The 8,623-nt window shown below is 37.0% G+C and overlaps 1 long non-coding RNA gene across 2 annotated transcripts; it reads left to right on the forward strand.

Moving 5' to 3' along the window:
• The first annotated feature begins 4,971 nt into the window (after positions 1 to 4,971).
• Positions 4,972 to 7,799, forward strand: LOC133738275 (uncharacterized). 2 transcript variants are annotated; one of them, XR_009860051.1, is made up of 6 exons: positions 4,972 to 5,245; positions 5,346 to 5,469; positions 5,550 to 5,644; positions 6,136 to 6,185; positions 7,208 to 7,283; positions 7,569 to 7,799. It is a non-coding gene; the product is annotated as an uncharacterized LOC133738275 (long non-coding RNA). The 2 variants fall into 2 exon arrangements; XR_009860050.1 differs by lacking the exon at positions 6,136 to 6,185.
• Positions 7,800 to 8,623: the final 824 nt, after the last annotated feature.

The following is an 8,623-nucleotide window of genomic DNA, read 5'->3' on the forward strand; positions in this document are numbered from 1 at the left end:
CGGAATCCGTACAGGTCCTGTTTTACAGTTTTTGTCTTCTAGTGCAGAAATTTGCACCAATCTTTTGAAGGTCTTCCATTCCAAACTAGCTCTTGCAATATTTGCTCTGATCTCCGGTTTCCTGCCAGATCTCTTGGGGGTTTCAAAAAATACCGTCACCGCCAACAAAAGCTACTCTCAACAACGTCAAAAATTATTATCACACCTCAAAAAACTACAATCATCACCACCAAAAGTTACTCTTACCACAACAAAAGATACTCTAATTAACATCAAAAACTCTTCTCACCATCAACAAAAAGCTACTCTCACCAAAACCGAAAGCTACTCTCACCAACGTTAAAAACTGCTTCACTTGCTCTCTTTCTAAAATGATGCGAATGCAAGACAGATATTGCTAGAATTCAACCACAAAAACAAAAACACATACCAGAATAAAACACCATCAGAAACATAGATACCATAACATCAAAATTGAACAATGAGGCATAAAATTAAGATCCAATTTCATTACCATAACTCAAAACAATACAAAAGCTACTCAGAAATCAAAACAAATGTAAAATTCATAGTAATTACACAAATCAAACCAAAGCTATCAAATTGAATGACAAATAACAATACAGGAGTTTCTACCTTCTCCAAAAACAGTAACAATGCATGATTCAAACCACAAATCTATAAGAAAATAAAAAACTTAGCACAACGAAAACATAGACCGATCAATTCCAAATGCAGCTGAAGTTACCCGGATCGAGATTGTACTGTACGGGTCGAAGTTTGCCAGGAACAAAGTCTCCACAACCATAGCATCCACGCCATCCCTAATGTGCTCGTCGGCGACCTCTCCTCTATAAGCAGCAGCCGCCGTCAGAGCCTGCTAAAAATCCAGGACTCCGACTAATCCCAGCCTCGCCAATTCGTTCTCGTATGTCCTCACGCACAGTAGAATCTTCTCAGAAGACTCGAAAATCACCTAGAGGACCTCTTGCTTGGTGGCCGCAGCCGATTTCCAAGAAGAAGAAGAATAATAGCATGCGATTAGTTGGACATCGATCTGGAATCTGCTCAGGCTGAATTAGAGGACACTGACGACCTCGTATCTCGATGAGGAGCGTAAGGTTGCCGGAGTTGAACAACGCGGCAATATCGAAGACGCCGATCAGATCAGATCAGCTTTATCTTCATCCTTCTTGCCTTGCGCGCGGGATCGTGAGATAGCCGGATTGGTGTTGGAGGCGGTGGATTTAAGGACCTCGATGAGCTATGTTCCGGCGACGTTGTCCTCGTGCGCGGAGACGGTGAGAATCTACTCCTGCTTCAATTGAGAAAGGTAATGGAGAGGGAATCGGCGACATAATCGGCTATGGAGTTAAGGAAGAGTGTTACCGGAGCCGAGTGAGATGGTGAGGAAGGGAGTTGCTGGAGCCGAGCAAGACGGTGAGAAAAGGTTTTCTCGTTGGCGAGAGAGAGAGAGAGAGAGGAGAGAGAATGAATCACTTTACGTTTTGGCGAGAGATTGATCGATGGAGTTAGTTTTTTTCCATGAAGGGTAAAATTGTCAGAGAGGAAATAATTTGAAGAGACAAGTGGCCTTCTACGTACAAAAAAACTTTGGTGGCCTTATGGCTAATTTAAGTTTCAAAATAACACTTGTGTGTAATTTTTTTTAGTTATTATTGAGACTACTTTGCCCTCACTCCTTTGTCACATAGAGAGAATGAAAATGGAAGAGAGAGAAGCCATAGGAGACTTCGCAGAAGTCCGCTCACCTGATCGCCGGAATCCGATCACCAATCGTGGACGGCTGGACTTCTCTGAAAACCTCTCTAGAGATCCCTAAAGAGGTTGTCGGAGATCTCATAGGTCACCGGAGAGGTTTATTGCCTCCTACTAAATATTTATTAAGGGGCAATAAAAGTTTATGAAACCTCGCCGGAGGTCCCTAAAGAGGTCACTGGAGATCTCATTGGTTGCTGGAGAGGTTTATTGCCCCCCAATTAGTGAGGGGAAAAAAAATTATTGGGAGAAAGTAGAACTAATCTCCCCAAAATTAAAAAAATAAAACTTTGATTAAGGAAAAAGATGAGGAGATTACATCAATTCAAAACTTTTATTGAGGAGCAATAAAAACTTTATTACCCATACAAACCCATTAAAACCAAAAATGCATTGTTAAAAAATATATATACACAGATCCTATCCAGAGTGAGGCCTCACTCTGAAATTAACGTGTGAGGTTGGAGTTTAGGGCCACTTTTCGGTCTCATATCTACATCTCGACCGTTCAGTTTTTAGGTACTAATGTATAGATCATCTCTGCAAAGTTTCAGCTAAATTGATGATCTTTAAGGTATCTAACTCACTTAAACCAATGGACGAACTAAATATGTCCACCCTAACCATACTAGCTTTAAGGCAGTTATCAATGCCTTAACGCAGTTATCAATGCCTTAACGCAGTTATCAATGCCTTAACGACCATCAATTTGGCTGAAATTTTGCAGAGATGATCTATACATTAGTATCTAATAGGAGTACCTCGTTGCAGATGCCCTACGTTGCATATTTGACGGAGAAGGTGCTTGTTTGGCCCTTTCTTCCATCGCTGTACAAAACTGCTTTACTTTGGCGACATCCACCTACTCCTCTACTGAAGACTCACTTACAGAGAATCCCCTCTCCACAATCTCTTCACAGCCTTCACTACTCCCGGACACACATGGTTGCCAGAATATGAGGTTGTGTCGAAGATGAGAACGGTGAGCCGCTAGAGCAGATCCACCTCATTGCGTGAGTCGGACAGATGATGACGACGACTATTGCGCGAGTCGGATGGAAGACAACAACGACGAACACTCAGGCCGATCCCTGACCGTTGGCGGGCGTCCAAAGCTAGACGAGGCGTCATTTAAGTACCATGAAAGTGGAGAAGAATGAGGAGGAGGAGGAGGGGAGGGGGAGGGGGGAGAGAGAGAGATATGTAGTTTATTAATTAGGTTGAGGGTAAAATTGTCATTTCCCTTTAAATTTAGTTAGTGGGAATAAAAATTTGTTGCTGGAGTAAGTGAGTTAATTTTAGTGCTTTGAATCAAGGACCCTTAAATGTTTTGTGCAAAACTGCAAATGGTAGATTTGTGTGAAGAACTGACTTGATGAATAAGATATTAGAAGTTGAAAATGGTGAGTTGATGCATTAGGTAATAGGTAGGGGGCTGAGCAATTTTTTTGGGTAATTAAATGTGTATTGAGCAACGGAGCTATGTTTGCAGCTTATGTTAATGAAGGAATTAGATGGGCTAAATAGCTTGACGGTTCTAAACCCCATTTTAAAGGAAAGCTCATTTGTTCATCTCATTCAAATTGTTGTAAGGATGAGATGAGCAATTGGATACTCAAGCATTAGATATAGATTTAATCGATTGTGGGTCCATATTTTTGCCCAAACCGGAGAGCCAAACCTTAAACCCACATTCAACAATTTTAAACATTAAATTAATCAACCTAAAAGAAATAAATGTTTGAAAATATTGAATTTCTCTGAAACTGCCAAAATTTCTGTAATTTTGAAGTATTGAGACGAAATTTATCCGCTGTATCATTTTTGTCTGGAGTTTTTCGAAATTCTCTGAAATTTTTCGTTTATTTCTGCGAAATTCTTAATTTCTGAAATATCTACACATAAATATCATAATATAAAAAATTCACGCTGAATTTTTTTCTGAAATTTCCCAAAAATTTCGTATGTCAGTGACAATAAATTTTACTTCATAAAGAAAATATTTCCTTTTGATTTCATCTGCAATCAAGGTTGAATACTCCTAAAAACATCAATATCAAAATTCATTTACATGGGAGTAGTGTTGCATGTATGATATTAAATGGAAGCAGTCCAACCATCTAGATCAAACCACAAAATTCTTTTATAGTGATTTTTTATACTTCTTTTGTTGTATTTGTTCATTTTCATTCACGGGATTTCGGTATTACGTTCTCCTCCTTGGTAGTATTTTTCTAATTAAAAGGCGTAATAGCTAAGTCTTTCACTAGGTTACAACCATTAAAAAAAAAAAATTAAATATGCTCAAATTATCAATTTACATCACATTTATATATAATGTAAGGGCTGCTCACATGCAGGACACAATTTAAGGAACAAAACGGAACGAATCAATCTTAGTCGTTTGACTTTAGGTGAATGAATCCTATGGATCTAATGAAAACACGATTTCATTCCAATTCTCATATCTTCATCTTCTTCCCTCATCTCACCATTTCACAGACTTTGCATCCCAGATCTATTCATTTTCTTAAAAGCCTCACATACTATTCTTTTCTCATCTTCCATAGGACTGGTATAATTTGAATTCAGCAACATGTAAACTATATCCTGCAAAAATAGAAAAATAAAATAACTGATCTTGAGAGATTATCAATCACAATATAAAAAAAGAAGAACCTATCCTACAAACAAGCATGGAGATGCTTTTTATATCTGCTGAAATTGAGTAGGAAAGTATGAGAAATTAATTCGAAGATAGAACAATCCCATGAAAATAAAAGAGCAGAGCGTAGATGTGTTTTAAGAGCAAATAGCACGGTTTAGAGAGATATGTATGAGAGGAGAAGAAGATGAACATATTTGGGTTTATGCTCAGTTAGATTAGGATCAAGATATTATGCTGATCACAACAATGATAGTACTTGAAATTGGCTAATGTAAAAGCTAGCTAGCTAGTTTAGTACACTACGCCAAAAAATGAATCAGACAACACATATTAGACGACAGCAAACATGGAATTGTTCAATTTTCACTCTTTCCCACCGTTCGACCAAATTAAATTTAACAATATACTTAAATTTAACACTTAGCCAAATTTTCAATTTTCACTCTTTCCCACCGTTCGACCAAATTTTACTTTGATGTTGACTAGTATTTAAAGGAACTAACCGTAGAAACCCAACACTCTCTTTCTCTCTCTCTTCCTCAGCCGCACGGCTAATTCTCTCTTCTCTCTCCTTCCACTTCTCTTTGCCATCGTTGGAGGCCACTATTTTCAGTCACCAATGCACGACACCGACACCACCAATCGAACCAGCTAGGAGCTCAATCCGATCAAAACCCAAGCCCAGCACCGCCGTGCACCCACTCCTGCCTCCGTACGCGATCCTCCAAGCTGCTACTCCCTAGCCTTCGTCAGATTTCGGTTGCCATCTTGCAACACCTCTGCCATCGCTTTGATTTAGTAAGCTTTGTACTCTTCTTTTTGTCAAGAAGCTTCAGTTCTAAAGATTATGGATTTTTTTATTTACGTTTTCTAAATTTGGAGATCTTGAATGGATTAGTTTGAGTACTGAAGGCTGAAGCAGAGGAGAACGGTTATGAATTCGTGCTTTTCTTTCTGAGCATCTTGTGCTTGAAATTATTTAAGTACTTGAAGATTACTACTCTTCTAGCTTGCTAGGCCTGGTAAGCACGACGGAGCTCACCTCTTTAATCCGTTTTCTTCATCATTTTCAGTTTATTAATGTGTTTTAAGGTAGTGACAGAGGCGTTTGGTTTCATCGTTGCCTGGAGAATCGGCCATTGATCAAGGGAGGCTTTGCTCGGAAACCGAGGCATTGTATCGAAGTATCGGACACAAGTTGAGCTCCTTGACTGGTTCTTACTTTTTAGCTTTATATTGTTCTGTGGTGAAAGAATCGTTCTTGATTTTTAATGGATGTTTGAAACTAGGTTTGAGCTATTCTGGTTCCGTAGCTAGTTTCGCAACTTCATTTTGATTTACTTCTAGTTAAGGGTAGGAACAAATAAAAAGGAGTGGGAAGGGTCCCTAGATGTTGTTGGAGTTTTCTCTACTTTACAGAAACAAAATTTCAACTGCTGGTCCTCTTTAGTCTGTTGGCTTCGTAGAACATTTGAAGTTCGACCGTTATTTAAGATAAGATGATTTCTGAAAAAATACCTCTGTTTTTGGCTATCTTTGTTCAAATCTTCAACTACAGAGGTATATACAATTAGCTCAGTTTAAATTTATTCTTCTTTATAGTTTATGTATTTTTTTCGTTTTTTTTTTTCTTTCAAAATTAAACATAACTTAGTGAGTTAGTTCTAAGCTTCTGCCTTTGCTATTAGGTTTTGTCAAATATAATACAAATTTTGAAACATATGGGACGAGTCTGAAGGTATGTTTATGCAGTTACTTTTCTTCATGGTTGGGGCCTTAATTTTACTGTCCATATTTAGTAGAAGAAGTCGTAATTCACTTCTGATACATGGTTTAGGGTGTTTAAAACTTTTCAAATGAATTAAATAGCTTGCCTTGAAGAATTTCAAACTTTCCATCTCTCGGAAATAGCTTTTTATGGATAGTTCAGTGTTTAAACATTAAACAAAGTGGGTACTGAGGTCGATTTGACTGACTGACTAAGGAACTTTGCAACTATTCAATAACTTAATACTTTTAAATTGTTTTAGCTCTTCAATATATTGTCCTACTAGGACGCTCATGCTAAATTTTGAGTTTGAAAGGCGTATTGTATCAAGAAATATATATGAGGTGTTAGGAAAAACTTTTGTCAAATACTGCAACTTCTACCCTTTTAGAACTGCACTATACTCTTTATATTTCATTCCAGGATAATATTCTGTTCTTCATGGTTTGAGTAAGCATTGCAGTTACTTCACCACTCATTCTACAAATAGCCTTTGATTTCTAGTAGAATACATTAATTTTGAGAATGCAATTGCCTCTTTTTCTTTGATCTGATCTCTCTCTTTCTAATAGTGATAAATTGCATTTCAAGTAGTAGCTGTTTCATTGGTTAGTGCTCTCTCGCACCTGAAACTTTGAACTTTTCTAAAGGGTTTATATATTATGTAACACAGATTTTCTAATTAATGGTTTACTAATGCTTATGTTCCTAGAGAGTAGAGATAATGCCTAATTTTTTTTTTTCACACTTTCATGGGGTATTCCAAGACGTGCATTGCAACTGAGAAGCTTTGTTATGTTAGGAAGCTTATTTTGATAAAATTGGTCAGCATTTTCCATGTATGCCTACGCATATGTATTGTAGCTACATTTTTTTTGTTATTATTTACTAAACTATGCTTTTCCTTGCTATTTATGCCCACCTACTGTCATACATTTGATTTTGTTAAGTCTGTAACTTTGTTCATCCTCTCAACTTTGGATTGCTTATAGGATCAACAAATCTGTTCATCATCTCAACTTGACAGAAAGCTAAAGATGCAGAGAATGAGAAAGTACCATTGATGAGGTAGATTCTTTTAACTTTTTAAGTGTCTGATCTCTTCTAAATTCTTTAGCTACTGGCCACTTCTTATGCATATTTGCTTCTGCAAGTATGTCTTGTTGATTATGCCTGCATTGTGCTATTATGTATGTGTTCAAGTTTGAGATTTACTTTATGTAGATTAATCTTATTAATTATATTGCTTGCTGATTTCTTTATTATGGTTTCACTTCTATATGCTATTTCCATATGTATCAACTAGCATTTTGCACTATGTTGCATTACATCTGAGTGCCCAATTCTCTACAGGTCTGCTACTGGAAGCTGTGCAGATGTAGAGCCAGTTCCTGCTACAAATCCTCTTGAATCCTCCCTGCATTGCCTCAAGCTTCAGTTAGTTGTGGTTAAACTGTACCATCAATTCATAATGGAATTTTCTGGATGAATATTGTGTTGATGTTATTGGAATGAATACTGCTAATGGAATATTGTAGATCTTGTTGGAATTAATGGAAACCTTTTGGTATCAATATTGGATGTGTTTGTGGATGCATTGATTGATAAGTTTTTGTTAGATGCAATATCTAGAATGTATGTTTTATTATCCAATCTTAGACAATGCAATTTCACCAGAAAACCATTGTCTTACAATTGAGCACCAAAAAAATCAAATGAAAAAACTGTTGTCTGTACAACATAACAACAATATCTTTTAAACTGGTTCTATTGCCTAACATTGTAAAACACAATGACAAAGGTACATATTTTGTTGTGTGAAACAAAAGAAAACAACAAAGAGTACAAAGAAACTATTGTCTCACTTCATTAACTAGTACATCATACTAGGAAAACTATGGTTGGAAATAAACTTCAATAATTGCAAAACCCAAAAAGCTGTTGTCTGATTAAACAACACACAAGAGTTTACTATGAGAAAAATAGTGTGAAACTTTAACAGACAATGCTACATTGTAAGTTATGTTGTCTTAATGACCTCAGAAGTTTCTTTTCTATATATTCTGCAGACTTAATTCACTTTGGACAACAGCTATTTTAAGTTGTCTATTGTCTTTTCTACTGTTCAGACAACAGCTTTGTTAGTTCCTGCTCTCGTCCAAAATTTCTTCAGACGACAGAATCTCGCTGTTGTCTGATACCTCCATCAGACGGCACTCACTCAGTCAACAGCAAAGAGGGGTATCAGACGACAGTCAAAAACTGTCGTCTGATCATATTATTGGCGTAGTGGTATTATGGTACTGATGGGATTATATTCTGGTGGGTTAATTGATGCAATGAGAAATTTGCTGATTTTAGGTCCTATAATATGCCTTTGATGACTATTCAGAATGAATGAGGTTTGA

The sequence above is a fragment of the Rosa rugosa genome, chromosome 3 (genome assembly GCF_958449725.1).
Source record: "Rosa rugosa chromosome 3, drRosRugo1.1, whole genome shotgun sequence".
Taxonomy (NCBI): Eukaryota; Viridiplantae; Streptophyta; class Magnoliopsida; order Rosales; family Rosaceae; genus Rosa; species Rosa rugosa.